This window comes from Vombatus ursinus, unplaced genomic scaffold (genome assembly GCF_900497805.2).
Source record: "Vombatus ursinus unplaced genomic scaffold, bare-nosed wombat genome assembly UNPS02009573.1, whole genome shotgun sequence".
Lineage (NCBI taxonomy): Eukaryota > Metazoa > Chordata > Mammalia > Diprotodontia > Vombatidae > Vombatus > Vombatus ursinus.
Window position 1 is genome coordinate 13,843,026 of NW_020949351.1, and position 26,778 is coordinate 13,869,803.

The window sequence follows — 26,778 nt, forward strand, 5'->3', positions numbered from 1 at the left end:
GTGTTTCTCTGTATTTTAAATAGGTAGGTCCTGAGGTAGCAAGCATGCAAACCACCACAGGGCACATTATCAAGGGTTGCAGGGTTGGTAGTATATATCAGAGATTTTTATCTGCTGTCATAGTCTTTAAAAACACAGGGTAATTTCCATGACATTACAAGGCTCTGGAGTAGGAACCTAGTGGTATTGCCAATCATCTTGCAAAACACAAAGGGTGATTTATTTCCTGTCCAAAAATTCTATGATGCCATATGATACTATTGTTTAAAGAGGGAGCTAGTTTTCTAAACATACTTTGAATTAAAACCTGCATTTTCCAAAATGTAAAAGTTGGTACGTATAGGAGATCAATCAATGAGATGAGTGGAGGATCCCAAAAGGACCACTGTCAAGGGAACTAGTTTTTAAATGAATTATTCAAAATCATTGAGTTTGTAAGTGATCAATCTATGCCTAGGATCTATCCTATGATCACTTTACTATGCTACTCCATAGGAGAGTTTCTGTGAAATTTCCAGGTTAGGAGATTATTTCTTTATCAAAAATCTGTAAGACAATATCAACAATAATTGTTCCCTTTAAATCAATGTTACTATGATTTAAATTTTGTGCTGTTTAAGAGCAGGAACTTTTTTTTTGTTTTGAAAGTTTCAATTTTTTTTTTTTACCACTTCTGTATGCCTGGCTATTAGCACAGTGACTGGCACATAGGTACCTAATAAATATTTATGTACTGAAGTAATTAAGAGAATCATGAAATATTAATATATAGAGACTATTTCTTACCTTGTGTTTAGTTGTCATATGGAGATAAAAAATGTGAGATTTCTCTTTTGTTGGTGAGTGACAGTTAATTTTTCTGTGCCTGTGACCTCTTCTATCCACAAATTTTACCTTCTTTCTTGACCTTTTATAAATTTGCAAGTGGATACAAGAGTTTATTAATTATATCTGTATGTCTTATAGTCTTTGAGTTCAAAATATTTGAAAAAGCTCTGATCAAGAATTGTGTAATTATGCAAGTGCATTTAAGTGGACAGACTTTAAATACTCAGAAATGAAGATTAATACAAGATATTCTAATAGAAAATGACCAAGGACCGATTTTGTGACATTCAGCTATAGAAAATGGTTGATCACTTGCTGAGGTAAGATTGCACTACAATTATAAGTTACTGTGTTCTCTAAAGAAAGATTGATGCATAAATGGATGTGGCAGGTTTCTACATAAAAATAGCCAACTTATGGGAGTGGTGTTTGAAGTGAAGGTGGTCACCTCATGAGGCAATGCTTCCTGGATGTAAAGAGAAATATTGGTTTGAGGGTAGGGGTAAGGGTGTAAGTGACATTCAGAGGTATCTCTTGTTTCACACTGCCAGACACATATAGTGCTATATGATAGGATGAAGATGGCACAGTGCCTATCATTATCAGAATTATTCATCACTTCTTATAGAGATAAGAATGTGTGAGCATGTGGGGGGCAGGATATGAGAAGTGGGAGTGGAAACAAGTGGATACTCCTGTTGTTGAGTCAGTTCAGTCTTGTCTGACTCATTATGACCCCATTTGAGGTTTTCTTGTCAAGGACATGAGGAACTGAGGCAAACAGGGTTCTGTGACTTGCACAGTGTCATAAAGCCAGCACATGTCTGAGGACAGATTTGACCTAATGAAGATGAATCTTCCTGGTTCATGTCCTGGCACTTTATCCACTGTGTCACCTAGTTGCCACCATATGTATGCAGAATAACACAAGAAAAAGTGGGACATGAGAAACAAGAATAACTTTTTCCAGTATTGGGTATACAAACACACACACCCACATACACCCACACACACCCACACACCCACACCCACACACACACCCATATATATATATATACACACATATACATACATATATCCATGTTTAATAGTATGCATTATGTATGTATATATATTATACATATAGATAGATATCTATAAACATACATATACACCCATATATGTGTGTGTGTGTGTGTGTGTGTATGACTGCACTATGCTTATTTCCAATTGTCATTTGTTTCCCTGAAGGTGGATAGCATCTCCCTTCATAAGTTCAAGTCTTCTCATGTTTTTCTAAATCATCCAGCTCATCATTTCCTACACCACAGCAATATCCCAACTCAATCATATCCTATCTGAGAGACTGTCCATGAAAGATTTTTTCCCCAATTTTCTGCATTACTTTTATTCTTGCCTGCATAGATTTTGTTTATATAAGAAAATTTTAATTTAAAATAATAAAAATATCCATTTTATACTTCAACAATGCTCTCATCTTACAATATAGTTTACAGTCTGATACTGCTGAATCTGCTTTTTCAAAAAAGTTATTCCAAATATTTTAATGAGAGTTCTGTGCAAGGCATTTAGAACACCAGTTTGTGAGGATAAACTCCCTTGGAGAGAGAGAAAATACAGAATGCAGGTAGCCACAGAGCTGAGGAATTTTCTTGATTTGGAGCAGGGCACTATTTTCTGATTAGCCATGTGCTGCTCCATAATCTTGTATTTCTCTTTTTCTGAGTTAAAAATCTCTCCTTCTTGGTGTCTAGGTTTATAGAGCCTCTTCTTCTTGAAGTAAGCATCAGTAAGATGATTTGGAATTTTTATACCTGAAAGGTTAACCCTGGTAGAGATGGCAATGACAAATTTCTGATGCGTCCTTCTCAAAGGAACATGGTTAATGGTCAGAGGTCCAGTAACCAGTAGCAAGCCACTAGCCAGCTGCTTCAGGAAAAACACTCTCTTGCCCCTGTGGCGGCCAGTGAGCACGATCAGAACCATGCCTGGGGTGATGCCAGATTGAAGTCTCCTCACATGCTGGCTGAAGGGCTTTTTGCCATGATGTTGCAGCTCTGTAGGCACATCCTCAGTAGAGTAACACCTCTGCATCTTGTGATTTTTTACCACACGAGTTCCTCTATTCTTATCACCACCAACTGGGTTTGAGACAGTAGCAGGCACATTCTGTTTCTTTTTCCTTTCAATTCGGGATTTTGGTGCAGCATGTTTTGGCTTGTACATGGCTCTCTGGGAATACATTGCAGACCTAGAGTATCTACCCATCCCTCGGGCCAGGCCTGGGTTCCAACTGCAGTGCTTTCGAAGCTTTTTCACCACCTTTTCAGCCACATCTTAAATCTTGTTTTTCTCCTTTTTTCCATTTCAGACCTCCTTTTCCTTCGGTGCCTTTGGGGGTTTTTTGTCCGCCATCTTGAGAGAAAGGAAAGAGACTGAATCTGCTTCTTTTACATCTTTTTCCTTGGTTTCTTTCAAATCCTTGACTTTTTGATTATACATATGAATTTTATTATTATTTTTTTCTAACTCTGTAAGTTTTTTTTCATAATTTAGTTGTGATGGCATTGAATAAATAGATGTTAGACAAAACTGTCATTTTTTTTTATTATATTGGCTTTACCTACCCATGAACAATAAATATTACTTCAATTATTTAGATCTGATTTTATTTGTATAAAAAGTGTTTTATGTTTGTTTATATAGTTCCAGTGTCTGTTTTTATAGGTATACTCTCAGGTATTTTATACTATCTAGTTATTTCAAATGGTTTAAAGCAATATTAAATAATATTGCTGATAGTATATTTTCTCTATTTTTTTCTATTTTGGTTAAATCTATTTTAGCTTTAACTTTGTCTCAGATCATGATTATTACCCTTGTTTTTTTACGTAATAAATTTTACTCTTGACCTTTATTTTATCTTTGTGTGCATCTCTTATTTTTACAGTGTTTCCTGGAAGCAACATACTGTTGAATTCAAATTTTTAATCTATAAGTTTCCACTTTATGGGTAAATTCATCACATTCACATTCTAAGGTATAATCACTTGTGTATTTTCTTCCATCCTATTTTTCCTCACTATCTTTCTCACCTTATTCCTATCACTCCTCATGTCTCTGTTTTACTTCTACCTTCTACCTTGCCCTCCTGTTCCCTAACCTATCCACCCCTCCAAGAGTCCCTCCCTTCTCCTCTCCCCCTACCCTATTTAACCCATTTGTGATGACAGTAAGATTCTATTACTATCTGCTCTCCCCCCTACTTGTTTCTTTTGTATCAATTTTTTCTTTTATGCTTCATTTTTTATGAGATAATTACTCCCTTTTATCTCTCCTAACACAGTATTATTTTTTAAGAATTACCTCATCATACATAGCTCAGCCCAAACCATTTTTTTCAAACTACCCAAATAATGATAATATTCAGAAAGTACTGATAATATTTTCACATATAAGAAGTAAACAATTTAACTTCATTCAGGTCCTTATAATTGGTCTTTAACATTTACTTTATATTTCTCCTGGATTTTATGGGTTAAATTTTCCCTTAAGTTCTGTGGTTTTTGTCATAGATACCTGAAAGTCTTTCAGTTCAATAAATGTCCCTTTTTTCATTCAAGATTATAGTTAACCTTGTTTGGGAAGTTACCCTTGGTCATAACCCTAGCTCTTTTGCTCTATGAAATATAGTATTCCAAGACCTATGGTCCTTCAATGTAGTAGTTGCTAGGTCTTGTGTAATTCTTATTGTATCTCTATGATATTTATTTATTTTTTTATTGCTTCTAATATTTTTCCTTAACCTGGGAGGTTTGAAACTTGGCTATGATACTCTTGTAAGTTTTCCTTCTGGGATCTCTTTCAGGTAGAGATCCATGGATTTTTTTCTATTTCTGTTTTGGCTTCTTGTTCTAGAATTTCAGGTCAATTTTCCTTGATAATTTCTTGTAATACTATATCAAGATTATTTTATTTATTGTACCTTTCAAGTAGCCTGACTATTCTTATATTATTTCCCTTTGATCTATTCTCTAGATCACTTGTTTTTCTGACAGGTTTCACATGATCTTCTTTTTTTTTCATTTTTTCAATTTTATTTTATTATTTCTTGGTGTCTTAGAATTTCATTAGCTTCCTTTTGCCCAATTCAAGTTTTCAAGGAATCGTTTTCTTCCTTATATTTTTGATTCTATATATAAAGTTGGTTGATTTTCTTTTTGTAATTTTCTTGATTTTCTTGGATTGTTTTTATTTTTTTCTATTTTTTTCTTCAATTTTTCTTATTTGATTTTTAAAATCCTTTTTAAGTTCCTCCAAGAACTCTTTTTCTTCTTGGGATCATTTGACATTTCTAATTGAAAATAGAGTGACTTTTTTTTGCTCTGTTGTCTTCCTCTGAATATGAATCCAGATCTTCTCTGTCCCCATAGTAGCCATTTATGTTTGGGTTCTTTCTCCTTTGCTTCCTTATTTTTATTCATATATCTATTTGTTTATTTAGCAACTATTAGTATAATCACATTATAGACCTGAGGCATGGGGAATGATGCCCCAAAGTCTCAGGTCCTTCTTACTGTTAGTTTCTAAGGTATTTCCCAGGGCTCAAACTTGAGCTGTCCTTCCCACTCCTAAGCCACAGATAGGGCCCCTAGTCACAGTGTCCCACAAATGATCTTGCTCCCTGCAGGCCCTTGGCTGGCTGCAAACTACAGCTGTTATCTCTGCCCTGAAATTGAAACCAAAAACTCCCTTCAAGTGCCCACAGCCAGAAACTACTGCTGGTGCACTTACCAGGTATGCATTAGTTTTTTCTCCCTGCAGCCACAGCCTGTGATCTGTATGGTCAGCACAGCTGTGCTTGACATTCCTCTGCAGTGGAAATTTCTTCAATCTTCTTCTACTCAGCCATCAAGCCCCCCCCCCCCACTCTACACTGTAGGTGAGATAAAAGTTTCTTTTTTTATATTTTATTTTCCCCCAGTTACATGTAAAAACAATTTAAAAATCTGTTTTTAAAACTTTGAATTTCAAAGTCTCTCACTTCCTCCCTCTCCACCCCCCTCATTGAGAAGGCAAGCATTTTGATATAGATTATACATGTGTAGTTATGCAAAACATTCCATATGTCATGTTGTGAAAGAAAACTGACAAAAAGACTCAACAATAAAGTTTAAAAAAGTATGCTTCAATCTATATTCAGACAACATAAGTTATTTCTCTTACGATGTCTTACAACATTAATGTTACTTTGTACACAATACCTTTCACTGTGCATCAGTTCATGTAAGTCTTTTCAGGCTTTTCTGAGAACATCCTGATTATCATTTCTTATAGCACAATAGTATTACATCATAATTACATATCATGATTTGCTTAGCCATTCCATAATTGATGGGCATCCCCTCAATATCCAATTCTTTGCCACCAAAAAAGAGTTGGTATAAATATTTTTGCACATATAAGTGCTTTTCCTTTTTTTTAATCTCTTTTGGGATATTGACCTAATAGTGGTATTACTAGGTCAAAGTGTATGCATGGTTTTATAGCCTTTTGGACATAGTTCCAAATTGCTCTACAGAATGGTTTAATCAGTTCACAATTCCACCAACAATGTATTTATGTCCCATTTTTCCCAAAATTACTCCAAAATTACTCATTTTCCTTTTTTGTTCTATTAGCCAATCTAATAGGTATGAGGCAGTACCTCAGAATTGTTTTAATTTGCATTTCTCCAATCAACAGTGAGTTAGAGCATTTGTTCATATGACCATGGAGAACTTTGATTACTTCATCTGAAAACTGATTACACCTTTTTGAACATTTAGTAACTAGGGAATGGCTCTCATTTTTATAAATTTGACTGAATTCTCTATATGTTTGAGAAATGAGGCCTTTATCAGAGAAACTTTCTTCAAAATTTTTTTCACAATTACTATTACTAAATGATTTTCCCTCCATTCTATTCTCCCCCATTTATTCTATTCTTTCTCCTTTTGCCATGTCCCTCCTCAAAAGTGTTTTGCTTGTGACTACCCTGTCCCTCAATATCCTTTTGCTTCTCTGAGCCCTCCTCCTCTTACCCCTTTCCCTCCTACATTCTTGTTGGATAAGATAGATTTCTATACTCCATTGATTAAATTTCTATACCTCCCTTGAGTTAATTCAGATGAGAGTAAGGTTCACTTATTTCCTCCTTTGTCCCCCCTCTTCTCTTCCACTGAAAAAGCTTTTTCTTGACTCTTTCATGTAAGATAATCTACCCTATTCTACCTCTCCCTTTCCCTTTCTTCCAGTACATTCCTTTCTCAGATCTTAATTTTGTTTTTTTAGATGTCATCCCTTCTTATTCAGTTTATACCTGTGCCCTCTGTCTATTTATACTCCTATTTGCCCTAATAATGAGAACATTATCATTTGTTACAAATGTATCCCCATGTAGGAATATACACAATTTAACCTTTTTAAGTCTCTTATGAGTTCTCTTTCATTTTTACCTTTTAATGTTTGTCTTGAGGCTTGTATTTGAAAGCCAAATTTTATATTCAGCTCTAGTCTTTTCATCAAGATTTCTTGAATGTCCTCTGTTTCATTGAGTGTACATTTTTCCCCTGATGATACTCAGTTTGCTCAGTAGGTGATTCTTGGTTGTAATCCTAGCTCCTTTGCCTTCCCAAATATAATTTTCCATACTCTCCATCCTTTAAAGTAAAGCTGCTAAACCTTGTGTTATCATGACTGTGGCTCCTTGATATTTGAACTGTTTACTTCTGGCTGCTTACAATATTTTCTCCTTGATGTAGGAGCACTGGAATTTGGATATAATATTCCTGGCAGTTTTCTTTTTGAGATCTCTTTCAAAAGATGATCGGTGGATTTTTTCAATTTCTATTTTATCTTATGGTTCTAGGACCTCAGTACAGTTTGATAACTTTTTTTTTGGCTAGGAAATGGGGTTAAGTGACTTGCCCAGGGTCACACAGCTAGTAAGTGTTGTGTGTCTCAGGCCGGATTGAATTCAGGTCCTCCTGAATCCAGGGCTGGTGCTCTCTATGCACTGTGCCACCTAGCTGCCCCTGACAATTTCTTGAAAGATGATGTTTAGACTCTTTTTATCATGGCCTTCAGGTAGTCTGATAAATTTTAAATTATATCTCTTGGATCTGTTTTCCAGATCAGTTGTTTTTTTTTTTAATAACATATTTCATGTTGTCTTCTTTTTTTTTATTCTTTTGATTTTATTTCATTGTTTCTTGATTTCTCATAGAGTCATTAACTTCCATTTGCTCAATTCTAATTTTTAGTGAATTATTTTCTTTAGTGAGCTTTTGTACCTCCTTATCCATTTGGCCAATTCTACTTTTTAAGGAATTTTTTTTTCTCAATGAATTTTTGTGCCTCTTTTCCTATTTGGACAATTCTGCTTTTTAAGGCATTATTCTCCTCACGGGTTTTTTGTACCTCTTTTACCATTTAGTCTAGTCTGTTTTTCAAGGTTTTATTTTCTCCTTTACCAAGCTTATGCCTTTTTTTCATGATTTTCTTGCATCACTCACATTTCTCTTCCCAGTTTTTCCCTTATCATCTTACTTGGTTTTCAAAATCCTTTTTGAGCTCTTTCATGATCTGATACCAATTCCTATTTTTCTTAGGGGCTTTGGAAGTAGGAATTTTGACTTTATTATCTTCTTCTGAGTGTTTATTTTGATCTTCCTTGTCACCATAGCAACTTTCTAAGGTCAGATTTTTTTTTCTGTTGTTTGCTCATTTTTCTAACCTGTTACGTGACTTGTAACTCTTTGTTAAAGTAGGCTTCTGCTTCCTGGGTGGAGGGTGCACTGTTCCAAACCTTAATGGTTTTGTGCAGCTGTTTTCAAAGATACATCTATGGACCTGTAAGTTTTTATTTTTTTCAAGGTGGTACGATCTAAGGAGAGGTCTGGTTACTACTCTCTCGGCCTCTACTGTGGACTGTGAATGACCTCAAATGCTTTTTCTTTTGCCCTGGAACTGTGAGAAAGGTCTTTGCTCCACTGTTGCTGAAAGCTCTAATGTACTAGTGTTCCTCCTTGCCCTGGTACTGCCACACAATACAGTGACCTGGATCTGATTATGGGTAAAGCAACAAAGTTCTGACTCAGTGCTAACAAAGACTCCTATAATTTCCTTCTAACTAGTTGTTTTACCACCTTACTGTGTGTGGCCTGAGATTTCCAGGAGCAGCAGCCCCTACTGCTGGTTCAGTGGCTCCCAAGGCCTGCTCCTGTTTTGCTGGAGATTTGCCCAGGGTTCCATAGTTAGTATGTGGCAAAGACTAATGTTGAACTTAAGTCTTAGCTCCATATTCCATGTCCTTTACACTGCACTAACCAATCAATCAATAAATCAATCCCTCACCAAGAGTTTATTAAGCACTCGATACTAGGATATAGTCTCCTGATAAGCACCTATATGATGCAATGGGGATATAAGACAAAGATGAAACAGTTCCTAACTTCAAGGAAGTTGAATTATGTTGGGGGAGGGAACAATATTTATATATACAAGAACATGCAGCATAAAGTTAATTAATTAGTGCAGAGTCAGAGTTCTGGTTCATAATCTAAGTTTTCATCTTTCCTTTCTTCTAAATTAGAGAAGACTTTTGAGAATATTGGAATTAAGATTTGTGAACTGAATGGGATCATTGTGCTTATAACAATTAATAATTTCAGTTGAATTCAGTATCATTTGGAATTATACACACATACGTTTATAGCAATTACATAGAGATTATTTTAGATAGTATAACTTTCTGGAGTATTTGGTTTTATATTTATTTTTGAAATTTTTTAATATTTAAAAAATCATACTTACATAACTAATATTATTTTCAATAAAGTATACAGGTACTTTTATATTTCAACTACCAATAGGATATTTTTAAATTAAATATAATGCATGTGTCTGTATGACTGAGGATGTATTGATTTTTAAATCACAGTGGCTGTATTTGTGGACACATTCAGAGAAGAAATCAGTAAAAAAAAAAAGTCATGCCTCAAGTATAACACCTTCATTTTGATGAACCTGTGTTTATGCAGAGGAATATAGAGAGTAAGCTCTGTTCTTTAAGAAGTAATGAATTGTTGACTTTGTACGATTACTTGCTCACTTAGGAATTTGCTTCTTTGTCAGAAGTATGTTCAAACTAAATCCATGTTTTCTGCTTTTAAATGGAAATTTATTTTAAACTGAAATGATGGATTAACTGATATATGAGAATATGAAAAGTTGTCAATGGTTTGGGAAAACCATAAAACTCAGAAAAATTTTAAATATGTACATTTAGGAAAGATTAACAATCTGGCAGGTATCTTGTCCTAAGCAATTGGAACAGATTTGGGATTAAGAAAGAAACAATGCTATTTCTTTGTCATCTATAAAAGTATGTAAAAAGGCAATGGGGCTCATAAATTTCTTTCTTTAAAAGTGGTATAATAAGCCTCTTTAGTTTTCTAATTTTATGAAAGTTTACATAACTTAGCCTTCATATTGAAATTGACATAGCTGATGAAAATAAATTTGATCCATATTCATCAATACACATTTGCAAATATCTTATTCATATTTCCTTTCATGTTTTCCCTATTATATGAGGAACAAAAGGGCAAATATTAGAGGAAGTTATATGCAATTCTAGATTTAAATATGCAGAAATACAGATGTATATGTGGGAAGAATTGGTTTTCCCAGCTTTCAGAGTAGGTATGGGCAATACGGTATAATAGAAAGAATGCTGCATTTGGAGTCCAATGAACTGAGTTCAAATTCTGGCTCTGCTATTTATTCACAGTATTATTTGGGGAAAGTCATGTTATCTTCCTGGATTTCATTTTCCTCATTTGTAGAATGTTAAGGTTGGACTATATTATAAATAATGTATAGTCTACACTATGCATAAAGTCAGATAATATATAAATATATAATACATAAAATAGTCTTGATAATACATAAAGCTCCACTGAATTTAATAAAAAAAAATGAGTCATTTGATGAACCTTTGGCTGTCATCTGGAAAAATACTCTGTTGACAAATAGATTTCTTTTTCAATCTATAACCACTTGATGTGACACTATTTAAATAAAAAGAGACTATTAATTCTTTAAGTATAACATCCTTGTCAGAGATAAAATATGGAGGAAGCCCCTGCTCACAAACATTAAATACACATACACATTCAAAGTAGGTTATTGTAGTAAACCCATTTGGTAGTCTCATCAGTATTTGACATTCCATTACTCCATACTCATCATTTGCACTTAATAAAAAAAAAACTCAAATAATAAACAAATACTGGAAGAACAAAACCTTGTTGTTGTTGTTTTTCCCAGTTGCCATTAAGGATCACTGAAGATTCACAGAATGAGATAAAATGAAGTGGAACATGCTGATGTACTCAAAGTATGAAGAAAATCCCTTCATGGAAAAGCTTCTTGTCATTGAAGTTAAGGGCAGATGGCTAATTTTTGGATGGGAGTGTCATACTGGCAAATTTCAACAGAGCAATAAGTCAAATTCTGATTGATTAGTCTTCATTGCCTGCTGAGTAAATCCCCCTATAATTGTGACTAATGAATTAAAATTCTAGTCTCTTCTACTTAACTTTGACTCATGAGTTGAATTGATCACACCAATTTTTTTAAACTGTTCTTTCTCATATGAGTCTTACGAATTGGGGTATTTCATCAGAATGGGGCTAGGAGGGGGATATACTTCTTTTGCTGTATATTTTGGCACTCAATCAGGACTACCCTCCTTAGGAGATGGCTACTACTCAAGTTCTACTGTGCCATGTGGGGTATCTCTTCTAAAACTGTAGCTCATTAGCATGCACTTATGCACTTCTTCCAATATTAATAGTCACAATTAGCTTAAAGCAAAGGGGTTTACTAAAGAAGATGAGTTTAAGAAATAGGTAAACAACTTCTTCCCATAAACTACTTTTTCATAAATACATGCAAAGTCAGTGGGAAGAGTGTCCACAAACTTGCTGTATAATTGGTAATGAGATAGTCATGAAAAGAAAACATGTGACCAAGACAACTTATGCCCCAAGCACTGTGAGGACTCTATTTTCTTTCTATTTTTGATTGATATTGATTGGCATTCTAGTTTTCTACTGACTGCACAATAGGGTAAAGGGATGGGAGAAAATGATGGAGAAGAGAGAGAAAGTAAATTCACCTCCCCCCTACTTTGGTATAATCAAAGGAGTTAAATGTCACAGAGCTTTGAGTCTTATGTTACTTCTAACTGATAACTTTTTACATGTATGATATCATTTTAAAGCCACCTACATCATAGTCTTTTGCTCAAGCAATGTGATTGAGCTCACTTTCTAAGTCAATGAAATAGAAACACTTAATTTTTGTTGAGGTCACAGGGTATGGCATAATATTTGTCACTCATTTAGCACCTCATTATCTGCCCTTTATTTTCAAAGTTTCTGGACTAAGGGCACATTGTAAATGTATTCGTGCCATTCAGTGAAAAGAACAGTAACTTTGAATTGATAGCACTTGACCTCAAATTCTACCTCTGATATTTGTTAATGGTGTACCTTGAACCTATGTAGACCTTTATGTCATCTGTAAAATCTTTAAAATGAAGAGGTGAGATGTAGCTCCAGCTCTAGAAATTCTTCCTTTTTTATTTTCATTCAGGTATGTTTACAACTGATTTCTATATAACAAAAGTGGATGATATAGTCTGAAAGATCTTTTAGAGTTCTATAAGTCTAGGATTCCAAAATAATTCCCTTTTCAACATAAATAATAAAAAAGAAATGCTAAATGATTCAGTAAATGACAAAGGCACCTTATAATTGCCCTTCCAGAAACAAGAAAGCTATAAAAGAATTTGCTTTTCATTTCTTTTACAAGAACAACAAAATTTGGTGGACCACTACAGATTTAGGGGCATTTTATAAGGATTTTGAAAATTTATAATAATAATAACCTACTATTTATGACTAACTATTTCAAAGTTATTATTAATTCCAACAACAACTGTGTGAGACAGAGAGTAGGTAGGGCAGAATTATGAATATTACAATATTTTTAGTTAGAAAGAAATAGAAAATCCATTAGGTGCACTCATGCAATGAAAGTGATAGTATCTACTACTTTTAGGCACTAGATAACTATTTCTGATTGTTGAGACTACATGAGCAGATCAATCAAACACAAAGGATTACATTATAAAATAGTGATAAAATAATATAGTAGTAGTAATAACATCAATGGTGACAATTATGACAAAGATGATGATTACATTAATAATAAAAACAGTTTCATTAACATATCAAGCAGTACCTTAGGTATAGGAGTCAATTTGTAAACAAGCATTTATTAAGTACTTGCTATGTGAAAGACAATATGTTATTGCTCCCTATATAAAGAATGGGTCAAACAGCCCCTAATCTCAAGGATCTCACATTATAATGGGGGAGATAATATGTAAATAACTATATGCAAACAAGACATATACAAGATAAATTGAGGGTAATCTCACAGAGAATGCACTAATATTAAGGGGGGCTAAGAAAGTAACCTTGTACAAGGTGGACTTTTAGATGAAATTTGAAGAAAACTTAGGAGGTCAGGATTCAGAGATAAGGGAGCAGAGCATTCCAGGAATAAGGGACCACCAGTGAAAATGGATAGACTCAAGAGATGTGGTGTTTTGTCCAAGGAATGGCAAGGAAACTAGATCATTGTATCACAGAATATGAAAGAGCATTAAAGTGTAAGAAGATTGGAAAGGTAGGAAAGGATCAGGCTATGAAGCCCAAACAGAGGATTTTATTTTTAATTCTGAATGTAATCAAAAGCCATTGGATTTTATTGACCTGAGAGTTTCATGGTTAGACCTGCATTTTTGGAAGATCATTCTTTTCATTGAATGGACTGGAGTAAGGGGCATTTGTGTCAGTGAGACCAAACAGAAGGCTATTGCTATTGTCAAGTGGTGGAGTAATAAGGTGGACAATAGGGTGGTAGCAATATAAAAGGTGAGAAAGGGGCATAAGTATAAAATGATGTGAACAGGAGATTCAACACTTAAAGTGAAATCCCTAACTTTATCCCAAGGAAGATCCAGAGTAGTAGAAAAGGTGATATTTTCACTAGCTAAATCAACAAGTTCCTTTAAAGAGTTTATGAGGGTGTCCAAGCTTCCTGAGGGTTGAAGGAATCAGGAATATTCCTTCAATATTCCTAGCCTAATGACTTAAGGTTAATAAAAGTAGAAGGCAAAAAAAAAAAACAGTTTATAAGGAGAGGGATATAAAAACACAATGAAGTATATTTTCTGTCTTCTGAATATCATTTCCCATTAAGATTTTTCCATCTTGCTCTCCATATTCAATAGCTAATGATTCCATCCAAATTATATTGATTTCTTTGTTTGCCTAGTATGTCATGTATAAGTAATTTCACACTAAGGAGCTTGTCTTAATAACCTTTAATAGTATATTGGAAAGAAGAATGCATACCCTTCAGAAAACTAACAATGGAAATGTGCTTATCATTTCCCAAGTGCATGGTATTCTATCCTTCAATATATTCACATAGTTGTACAGGAAGCTAAAGACCCTCAATTCAATTATTTTGGATTGCTGATTTTTATCCTCTGTGTTTTCAAGTTCAACAGCCAAATTATTGTTCTGTGATGTTTGAAGAATTATTTTTAACCTCTGGGCTTCTTTTCCTTTCTTCTCTCCCTCTCTCTTTTTAGTTTCATGTGACCCCTGGAATCTTAGATTTGTTTGCTCACTCTGAAACTTAATTTTTTTTAGTGGGAAATTCCTTTTATAAATTATAGGTGAATTATGAGGCTCCTTATCTATCATTTGATGATACCAAACATTCATACATTTTACAAATGAAATAATATCATTTGGTTTGTGTTCAATATTTTACTGAATTTTTCAAAACATCAATTAAAATTGATTTTAAAAAAAATTGCTTATCTTTCAGTGAACTGCATTATTCTGAAACAGGTGTTCCATCTGAACATGTATATATGAGTTGATATGTGCATACATTATTGTATGTACACACATGATATCTACCAAATATTTATGTATACATTTATATATGGTTATGAATACATATACTTTATCATATACCTACATGTATGTCTATACAGATACACACATCTGTGTATATACATATATACATATACATATATTTGTATATGTACATGCCCATTTATATTTTGTAACATTTGTGTGTACATATATACACATTACATACATTTCCAGAGAAATATTATAATAAATATTGATCTTGCAACTAGAATAGTATTTCTATAATAACAATCCAAATAAACATATACATATATGCAAATGTGTACATACATACACATGTGTGGATATATGTGTATATGCATGTGCACACACGTATATTCTCAGAGAAATGTCATACCAGTAATTTCCCTTAGAAGTAGACTTCTGTTACTATAATAACAATTGCATTCAACATGCATATAGCTCTTTATGAGTTACAAAGTGTTTTACATATATTACCTCATTTGACTTTCACAAAATCCTTAAAGGGTAGATGCAATCATTATCCATATTTTTATAGATGAGGAAACTGAGGGTGAGAGAATTTATCTTATTTGCCTATGGTCATAAAATTAGAAAATATCTGAGGCAGTATTTGAACTCAGCTCTTCCTTGTGTCAAGTCCAGTTCTCTCATCACTTTGCCTTCTATTTGGTTATGCATTGCTTTCATTTCCCTTATAGCCAATGTAACAATGTGGGTGCATGTCAGAAACTTTTGAAATATGGAATTGGGAAGGGGGAAGATAGGAAAGAAACACCCAGGCTCTGTGGCTTGTCAGCTCTATATTTACTTTTTCAAGCTATTAAAACTCTTTCCTACTGAAAGCCAAACCTCAAGTGACTTCTACACCCAATAGTTTGGAGTCTTGATCCTGCTTTCTTTCTTCTCTTGGAAGTGTATGTATAGATTGTGTGGGAGTAAAAAAAAATATTATCCATTCTAACTAAATAAGCAACAATATTCAAGTCAAGCAATCAGCCAGAATTTACTAAGTTCCTACTCTTTGTCAGGAATGGGATTAAGGATAGGTGACATGAAACCAAAATGAAATGGAAAGAAACAGACTCTTCTCTCAAAAGCTTATAATTAATCAGGAGAGATTTTACCTTCCTGAAATTTTCAGAAATATTAAGGCTTCTTCCAGAACTTTGTAAACCTTTATCTGCATAAAGATATATATATATATTTGTAGAAAGAGTGATTAAAAAAGATGATAGATACATGATAGAAGATGAACAAATGGATACAGAGATAGAGAGATGGATAGGTATGAATAAAATATTTGGTTGCTTATGGGATGGGATGAATGAAAGATTTCATCAATGTGTATTTTGGGGTGAAGATAAAAACATAGCAAAAATTCTTTTGTAAAATTGTGATTTTCATGTCTGTAACTCTTTAAAAAATGTTATCTTCCATTCAGTATCATTTTCTCACACTCAGATGCCCAGAGTCTTCATTCTGACCAAGGTCTTCTATCAGTGTCTTGTTAGCTCTTCATGATTTTGACATTTTACGTTCCTTACATCAATAACCCTCTCTAAACTTCACAGAATTTGAGACATAGAAGAGACGTCAAGAGCCATCTTGTTTAAAATGTACCTGAAAGGAATCCCAAATTGTTTTAGGTACTGAGGATACAATATTATCTGACAAGTGGTCATGTAGTCTTCCATTGGCACCATTTGCCAAAGCAATTCACTTCAGTTTGGGACAGATCAAATTGTAGATTTTCTTCTTCTTCTTGGTATCAGGTCTAAAAGGGCATCTTGGCAACTTTCATCCATTTTCCTGATTCAGACCTCTGAAACCAGACTAATTTCTCTTCCATCTGACATAACTTTCAACATTTGAATACAACTACTATGTTCCCTATGATTTGTATCTCCTACAGATTAAACATCACCATTTCTCTCAACTGATTTTTAAACAAGTTCTTCATTGTCCTAATTATCTGTTTCTGAATTTTCTCCAGATTGTTGATATTTTTCTTGAAGTATGGTATCCTGAATTATACTCAGTATACTAGATGAGTTAAAACTGAGACAGAGAACAGAAGGGTTATCACATCATGACTGCTCAAAATAATCGAATTTAGGAGCAGCTAGGTGGTACACTGGATAGATTGCTGGTCCCAGAGTCAGGAAGACTCATCTTCCCAGGTCCAAATCTGGATTCAAACACTTACTAGCTGTGTGATTCTGGACAAATTACTTAGCCCTCTTTGCCTTAGTATCTTCTTCTGAGAAATGAGCTAGAGAAGGAAATGACAAACCACTCCAGTATCTTTGACAAGAAACCCCTAAATGGGATAACAAGGAGTTGGACATGGCAGGAAAATAACTGAAAAACAACAGCAAAATTGTACTTGCTTCCTTGATGACCACATTATGTTGCTGAATCACACTGAGCCCTAAATTCACATACCCCAAGAATATTTTTAAAGAACATAAGACCTGTCTACCAGTTCTTCATAAAATTTTCATGAATAAAGTTGATTAAAAAACTCAAGTGTAAGTATTTACATTTATATTTATTAAATTTCATCTTAGATTCACCTAGAGTTTTTCAAAGTGTCATCCAAGGCCACCAAGGGAAGGGTGGGATCCCTGAGACACGTTTAGGGAGTCTGTTATCTATTTTCAAACTAACACTAAGGCATTTTAATTTCAAATATGGTAAATATCAATAGTCACAACCAACATAAACAAAATATCTTTAGTGAGGGCTTTCAATATATTTTTGAGTTTAATGTCCTAAAGAAAAAGTGTATGAAAAGTATTAGCAGCTCTGATTTGCCAATATATTTGTGGATCCTGATTCTATTACCAAATGTAAACCTTCCTTCTAGCTTGGTATAATGACTCTGCCAAACTCATTAATGAAAATGTTACCTAGCACAAAATAAAGGAATGAATCATGAGGCACTTCATTGAAGAATTCCTGACATGTTGACTTCGAGCTGTGATGACTATACTGGCCATACCATTCATTCAATTTCAAATTCATCAATTTAGTTTTTTTAATTAATTAATTAATTTTTAGTTTTCAACATTCACTTGCACAGAATTAAGAATTGCAAATTTTCTCCCCATCACTCCCCTACCCCCCACCCTTGATAGCATACATTGTAATTACCCCTTCCACTAATCTGCCATCTCTTCTATCACACATGCCCTATTATCCCCTCTGCCTCCACTTTCCTATAGGGTAAGAGAGATTTCCATACCCAGTTGAATGTGTATGTTATTCCCTCCTTAAACAAAATCTGATGAGAGTAAGATTCACTCATTCCCTTTCACCTCCCACCTCTTCCACTCCACTGTAAAAGCTATAATTTACCAAATTCTACTTTACCTACCTCTTCCTTTCTCTTTTTTCCCAGTATATTCCTCTCTTGCCCCTTAATTTTATTATTTATTTATTCATGTTCAACTCACATGCCTTCTCTCTATATCTATCTATATGTATAGATAGATAGATATAGATGCCTCTATCTATATCAATATACCTATACATCTATATATCTATATCTATCTATCTATCTATCTATCTATCTATCTATCTATCTATATTCCCTCCAAATACCCTAATAATGAGAAAGATCTCACAAATTACAGATATCACCTTTCCATGTAGGAATGTAAACAGTTCAACTTTAATAAGTTCCTTATAATGGCTCTTTCTTGTTTACTTTTTCATGCTCCTCTTGAAGCTTGTAATTGAAAGTCATTTTTTCCCTATTTAGCTCTAGCTTATCAAGAATGCATTAAATTCCTCTACATTATTGAATATTAATTTTTCTTCTTCATTGATTACACTCAGTTTTGGGGTAGGTGATTCTTGGTTTTAATCCTAGCTTCTTTGACATCCAGAATATCACATTCTAAGCCTTCTGACCCTTTAATACAGAAGCTGCTAAATCTTGTGTTATCTTGATTGTGTTTCCACAATAATTGAATTGTTTCTTTCTGGCTGCTTGCAATATTTTCTTCTTGACCTGGGAACTCTGGATTTGGCTGTAATATTCCTGGGAGTTTTCTTTTAGGGATTTTTTTCAGGAGGTGATTGGTGGATTCTTTCAATTTCTACTTTACCCTCTGGTTCTAGAATATCAGGGTAGTTTTCCTTGATAATTTCTTGAAATATGATATCTAGGCTTTTTTTGGATCATGGCTTTTAGGTAGTTCAAAAAATTTTAAATTCTCTCCTGAATCTATTTTCCAGGTTAGTTGTTTTTCCAATGAGATATTTCACATTGTCTTCTATTTTTTTTTCATTCTTTTGGTTTTCTTTTATAATTTCTTGATTTCTCATAGAGTTGTTAACTTCCATTTGCTCCATTCTAATTTTTAAATAGTTATTTTCTTCATTGAACTTTTTGACCTTCTTTTACATTTGACCAATTCTGCTTTTTAAGACATTCTTCTTCTTATTGGCTTTTTGGACCTTTTTTTGCCATTTGGTCTAGTCTATTTTTAAGGTGTTATTTTCTTCAGTATTTTTTGGTCTCCTTTAGCAAGCTGTTGACTCTTTTTCATGATTTTCTTGCATCATTTCCGTTTCTGTCCCCATTTTCCCTGTATTTCTCTTACTTGCTTTTCAAAATCTTTTTTAAGCTCTTCCATGGCCTAAGACCAATTCATGTTTTTCTTGGAGGCTTTGGATATAGGAGTTTGCCTTTGTTGTCTTCTGATTATATGTTTTGATTCTCCTTGTTACCAAAGTAAGATTCTATAGTCTGAGGTTTTTTCTTTTTATTTTTGCACTGTTTGCTCATGTTTCCAGCCAATTATTTGACTTTTAAACTATTTGTTAACATAGGGCTCTGCTTCCAGTGTGGAGGGTGTACTGTCCCAAGCTTCAGGGGTTTTGTCCAGCTGTTTTCAGAGATACTTCTAGGGACCTGTAAATTTTCAGTTCTTCCGTTTGTTTGATCAGAGGAGAGGTGTTTACTCCTTTATTGGCTTGTGGTCTGGTCTATGAGTGACCACAAGCACTCTTTTCTGCCTTGGAATTATGAGGAGGGTTCCCTCTCCATTGCTGCCACAAGCTCTGCTAAGCCAGTGTTTCTCCTCACCCCAGGACTGCACCCCAGGACTGTGAGCCTGATCCAAGTATGGGCAAAACAACAAAATCCTGCCTCAATGTTGGCAAAGAGATCCCTGTAATCTACTTCAGAGCAGTTGTTCAATCCCCTTGCTGTCTGTGGGCTGAGACCTCCAGAAGTAATCGCTACTGCCACCACTGCCAAACCTTTCCTACTGACTTTCCAAGTTGTCTTTGGTGTTTGTGGGTTAAGAAGTCTGGAAACTGCCACAGTTGCCAGTGATTCAGTCCCTTGAGGCCTGCTCTTGGTTTTTGGGGCCTGATCTGTGCCTGCACAGCCTGCTCTGGACTATACTCCTCTCCCAGCCCTGTGTAATAGACCTTTCCTGTTGACCATCCAGCTTGTTTTGGACTGGAATTTTGTTTCACTCTGTGTTTTTGTGGTTTCTGCTGCTCTAGAATTTTTTAGAGTAGTTTTTATAGGCATTTGGAAGGGTTTGGGGGAGAGCTCGAGTGAGTACCTGCTTTTACTCTGCCATCTTGATTCTGCCCCTCAAATTCATCTAATTGTGTCATCATCTAGTTCATATCTCATCTTTTCACAAGAATTCAGGAGATAAATTATTGATGGTTTGCTAAAATCTAGCTAAATTTTCACTGCCCCGTGGTCTTCCAGTCCAGTATATCTGTCACAAGAAAGAAGGAAATAAAGTTAGTCTTGAACAGTTTTTTCAGATGAAGCCACACTGGCTCTTTGCCACCAGAGCTTCCTTTTCTAGATGTGATATCTTAATTATGAACCACTATCCCTGGTACCATCTTTCATCTTTGGTACAGAGAGTAGTGATAGGTTTAAAAGGAGCATTAGTTCTAGAAATTCTTTGCATTAATTATTGGGGATGGTACTTTTAATAGGCAAGTTTCTCTCTTAAACAAACAAACAAACAAAGCAAACATAAATAAACAAACAAAAAACCCGCTCAGGTTGGAATCTTATATCTTCTTCAAACTTTTAGCCCTCAACTTCATCACATAAGAGAATGGGGAAAAACTGGAAAATCCGGTGTCTTATAATAGACCTCTGTGTTCCAGTATTATGGAATCAGAATATAAGGAATTAAATCAGAGAAGGATAAAAACATCTGGGTTGGAGAATTTTGCAAATATGTTTATCATCTCATCTACATAGATGAAAGTGGCTGTAAGAACTCTTTTCCATAGTCCCTGACTCCATCTCTAGTGTCTCCAGCTCTATTTTGCACCTTACTGGCTCATGTTCCTTTCTGTTCTTAAACATTCCTTCAGTGGAAATAAGAGTCACTTAAAGGACAAATGCTGACTGGATCCAAGAGCCACAGGAATGAACATGCCAGTGTGGTTGCCTGCAGCCAATGTTGCCTCTAAGGCTCTATTCTTTACAAATGTCATGCTGTTTGGTCATCCTGATGCAGGTGTCAGCCCTGTCTAATCAATGCTTTTTTCAAAACACTATGCTTCTTGTGAGGCAAAATAGTGGATGACAATATGTTAAGACATTAAATTGTTTGTAAGGGAAAAGGAAAAGCTACTTTTCCTCCCCACCTCCTCCACATAATTATTAAAATTTATATATGTTTAGAAGCTTTGAATTTTTCAAATGGTTTCAATATTATCTCACTCAAATGTCACAACAATTCTGAAAATATTACATAGGTATAGAAATAGATATTGGGCCTGTGATTTCATTGATATAATAAATTCCAAATGTAGATTTTTCCTCTGTCAATGCAGCTTGATACATTCTCTTTTACTGATGATCTTTTGTTTTTCATTCATTTCAATTTTGTCAGATACTTGGTGACTGCATTTGGGGTTTTCTTGGCAAAGATACTGGAGTGGTTTTCCATTTCCTTCTTTAGCTTATTTTACAGATGAAGAAACTGAGGCAACAAGGTTAATTGACTTGCCCAGGGTCACACACTTAGTAAGTGTCTAAGGCCAGATTTGAACTCAAATGTTTCTGAATAAAGGCCTAGTGCTCTAACCACTGTTACACCTAGCTGCCCCACTTACAATCTTAGTTTCTAAGAATACTGACTGGTGAAGTGACTTGATCAGAGTCACACAATCAGTGTATCAGAAGTGGTACCTGAGCTAGGTGTTCCTGTCTCTGAAACCTGCTCTCCATCTATTGCCATTCCATATTTCTTCTCTATCATAGGGGTGAGGTGGAGGGGTATGCTCATTTTATAAATAATAAAAAAAAAAGAAATACAAAGAATTTTAGAGAGTAGGCCAAAGTCATGCAGTAAGTTAGCAGCAAAACTGAGATTGGAAACCAGATTGTTTTCCAGATTTTTTTTGCAGTCTACCAAACTATATAACATTATACCATGTAGATTGCCTTTCTCCCCACTAGTTTGCTGCTGAGTGACAGGTAGAAAGAGCTATCTATCTCTATAAAGAACAACTCTACATGATGGTTTGCTGTAGGGGTATACTTTAATGTATACAGATACAGAAAAATCCCAAATAACACCTCTCTCATGTTCTATATGGCAAAATGAGTGTTCATGATCCTATGCTAAGGAATAAGGAATATACTCTGAGCATAATTGTTCTCCTTTTTATTAAATAAATACTGAATGTCTCTGTTCATAGAACCATTTCTTCTTTTCCTAATACTCTATACTTACAGGTAAACCAAGTGAACTGGGCTTATTAAACATACATTTTTGAAGTATAATATTTTGCAGTTAAGACCACATGATATACTGAAGTGTCACAATGACATCTCATATCATGGGAATGATATGATATCTTGGAGCTATGGTATTTCTTCTTTTTGAGAAAATATATCCCTTGCAAGGAAGAAAAGGGAGTTATCTAATGGAATCCCCAACTGGCATCACTTTCTCTGAAAATAACTACCCTTTCAGATATCTGAACCAAATACTGAGACATATCCCTAATCTTCATGTTTGATATGGATGTAACGAATGACCCTAAAAGCAGAAAATGTCATTTTTTGCAAAATCACTTTTTATTGTTATAGCCAAATTCTTCATTTTTTTTCTTTATTCTCTTTTTGACTTTACCCCAAATGACACCAATAATAGCAGAAGTGCAGAAGGAATGGGGTGGGAAAGGAATTGTTTCTCTTGAAATGCTGACTGACTACTTAAGGTCAAGTAAAAACCTTACAGATAAATGTATTTTAAATGTAACAACCCAGTAATAAAAGTTACTTTATAATCTATTGCATAATTATGTGTTTTAAAATATTAATTCATTTATGACTAGAAACCATTGCTGGGAAGCAATAGGCCATGATGATTTATTGTTAAGTCTTCATTTCTCCTTACTAAGCAATGATGCTTTGTTAAGCAAGATGAGGTCAAGAATGAGAAACAAGGGGAAAGAGAGAACCAAGAGAAGAGAGCCTGTGCTTATCTTGATACTTTGACCCTGTCCAAATCCACAAATTCAATACCAATTTCATTCCTTTGAAGCTCACTGATGCAATAAGAACTGAACCTGATTTTACCTTTGTGTGTCTCTTGCTGGGGAAGGCTATGCTTCGTTACAGTAAAAACTGCAGCTCTGGGTGATACTAAGACTCTCCTCATCATCTGCACTAGAAACTGTGCTGCATAATAACTACACGTAACAATCAGAACATATGGCACTAGAAACTAATTACTTTATCAATATTTCACTTTGTTGTCAGCAATATAACATTCATCTCAGCTTTTAGACTCTAGCTCAGAAGTGAAGGCAGCATGTTAAATATTCAAAACAACATGGAACATACAAAGCTTCTTCCCATTGAAAAGTCTAAGGGGGGGGTTATGCAATTCTGTTCTCTATGAGGTAACATAATCTTCTGGGAAGAGCTAACTGACCACTTAAACAGATATTATTCATCACGATTGGACCTAATTAAGGACCATATGCTCCCAGGGCTTGCTTACTATGTAGAAAAGAGACAGCAAAAATAATATATTAGCTGCCTCATGAGTCAGAGGTCTACCTGAGATCTCCTGGATGGAAGAAAGCCATTCTCATGCCAGCATACATACTTGGTAGTAATGCATAGAGGAGTGATATCAAATGGAGAAATATGGGACTCTAAGAAATGTCAAAGTCCCACATTCCTCAATTTGATGTTTGCCCATCTATGCCTTAATAACAATTGTATATGCCTGAAAATCATTGGAACTTACTCAACCAAGAGCACAAACACAAATACAGTTATGATAAGAAAATGTATGTCTATTCATGGTGAAGGTGTATTTCAGCTTAATGAAATTCCTTATATGAAAACATATATGGTCTTCAAAAGAAACAAGAGATATATTTTCACTTGATAAAATGATCTTTTTTCCATAGTGATTTATCACATGCTTATTTAAAAAAAATCAAATTCTCAGGCATTCAACAACATGTATAGAAACCTAGCTTTAAACTAAGTTGGTGCAAGGCAGAATTGGCAAAAGAATAATTCAACATAATAAGTTATTTTTGTACCCCACCTTGATCTCACTGTTAGGAGGTTCCTACAATTGACTCCCTTCTTTTCTCTATTTCATTTTCCCAAAGAAACTGGTGCTAAGTAGGAAAATGATCTCAAGGGTTTTTCAGAGTTACTCAAAGGAATCAGAGAATGCTCTAGCTGGAAGGAACTCCAGGAATAATCTTGTCCAATTTTCTCATTTTACAATGGAAGAAATCAAGTGGTAATCATCAAAATAATGTGATATTGGCTAAGAAATAGAATGCTTGATCAAAAGAAAAGATTAAATACAGAATACACAGAGTTAAAAGACCACAGTAACCTAGGGTTTGATAAATCCAAAAATCCAAGCTCCTGGTGCAAAAACTCACTATTCCACTTCTGGGAAAACTGGAAAGCAGTCTGTCAGAAAATATCTATAGTACAACATCTCTCACCACATACCAAGGTAAGTTCAAAATGGGTACATGATTTAGATATAAAACATTACATTAAATCAAGTTAGGGGAGCATGCAAAAAAAATCACTTATCTGGTCTGTGGGTAAAAAGGGAAAAACTCTGACTCAACAAGAGAGAGATAAGATCATGGGAGATAAAACGGATAATTTCGATAAAGTTTTTGCACAAACAAAGCCAATGTATTCAAAATTAAGAGGAAAGAAGGAAATGAGGAAAATATTTTAAAGCAAGTTTCTCTGGTAAAGATGTCAAATATATTTCTCAAATATATACTGAACTGAGGTAATTTTATAAAAAAAAAAGGAGACATTCCACAATTGATAAGTGGTCAAAAGATATGAACAGTTTTCAGAAGAAAAATCAAAACCCTCAATCCTCACATAAAAATGTTTTCAATCACTATTGATAAGACAAATGAAAATTAAAATAACTGAGGTTCTACTGAACACCCATCATATTGACTAATATGACAGAAAAGGAAAATGACAAATACTGATAAAAATAAGAATGCTAATGTACTTATGGCAGTGTTGTGAACTTGTCTTATCAATCTGGAGAAGAGTTTGGAACTACGCCCAAAATAAAACTGTGCATACTTTTTAGCCCCAAAACATCACAACTATATCTGTGTTAAAAATAAAGAAAAGAGAAAAAAGACCCATGTGTACAAAAATATTTATAGCAGCTCTTTTTGTAGTTGTGGCAAAGAATTAGAAATTAAGAGAATGCTCATTAGTTGAGGAATGGTTGAAGATATTGTGGCACATGATTTTGATAGAGTCATATTGTACTTTAAAATGACAGAGGAGGTGGTTTCAAAAAGTCAAGGAAGACTTATATGTACAGACACAAAATGAAGTGAGTAGAATCAGGAAAATATTGTATATATTTAACAGCAATAATGTAATAATCAACTAAGCAAGACTTAGTTACTCTAAGACAATGATTCATAACATTCCAAATGATTAATCATGAAAAATGCTATCTATCTCTACAGAGAGAGCTAGTAAACTCTGAGTGCAGATTGGAGTGTTTTTTTCACTTTCTTTTTCTTTTTTTTTTGGCATGACTTCACATATTAGGTCTCATATTCTTTGTCTCGATGAGTAGGAGGGGGTGGGAGAAAAAGAGAGAATTTGGAACTGAAAATAAGAATAAAAAAATGAAAGCAATTGAGGGAACCAAAGCTTGAAATAGTGAAGTAATTTTCCCAAAATCATACAACATGCTAGCAGCAGATCTGGGACTAGAAATCTAATTTCTTGTGTCCAGGAGTTTTCTGAAGCTTGGGTCTAATTTTTTTTAATTTCCCTTTAAATAAAATAATATCACATAATTTTAATTTACTTCCACCTTCATTTTATAGTTTGAGGAAACTGAGGCCCAGATAACTGAAATGACATGTGCAATTTCACATCAATGGTGGAACCAAGATTTGGACTATAACTCCTAAGCTTGTACTATTTTCACTGTATCAAGTTGTGACCAACAATCCCTGTCACCTTTGGAACTTCCTGAAATCAAAACAGCTTTCAAAAATTATAAGCTAGAGATACCCCAGGTAAGTAACTTCACACTATCTGAATTTTGATGATGATACCAGGTAATATTCTCTTTTTCTTCCCCTATTTCCTATAAGCTACAACTTTCACAGTCATTTAATGATTTAAGAGTCACTAACCCCAATCCTTCCAGTAATATAGAGAACTACAAGTCCTTACCATTGGCCCTGCCAACACAACCTAAGGACTTCTGGGGCTTACCATCTCTTCTGCCATTACACCTTCAGAATCCTGGGCACTGACAACAGACCTATCAATGAACTCCAT

The 26,778-nt window shown here is 34.4% G+C and overlaps 1 pseudogene; it reads right to left on the reverse strand.

The window, feature by feature from the left end:
• Window positions 1-2,396: 2,396 nt before the first annotated feature.
• Window positions 2,397-26,778, reverse strand: LOC114035988 (annotated as a pseudogene).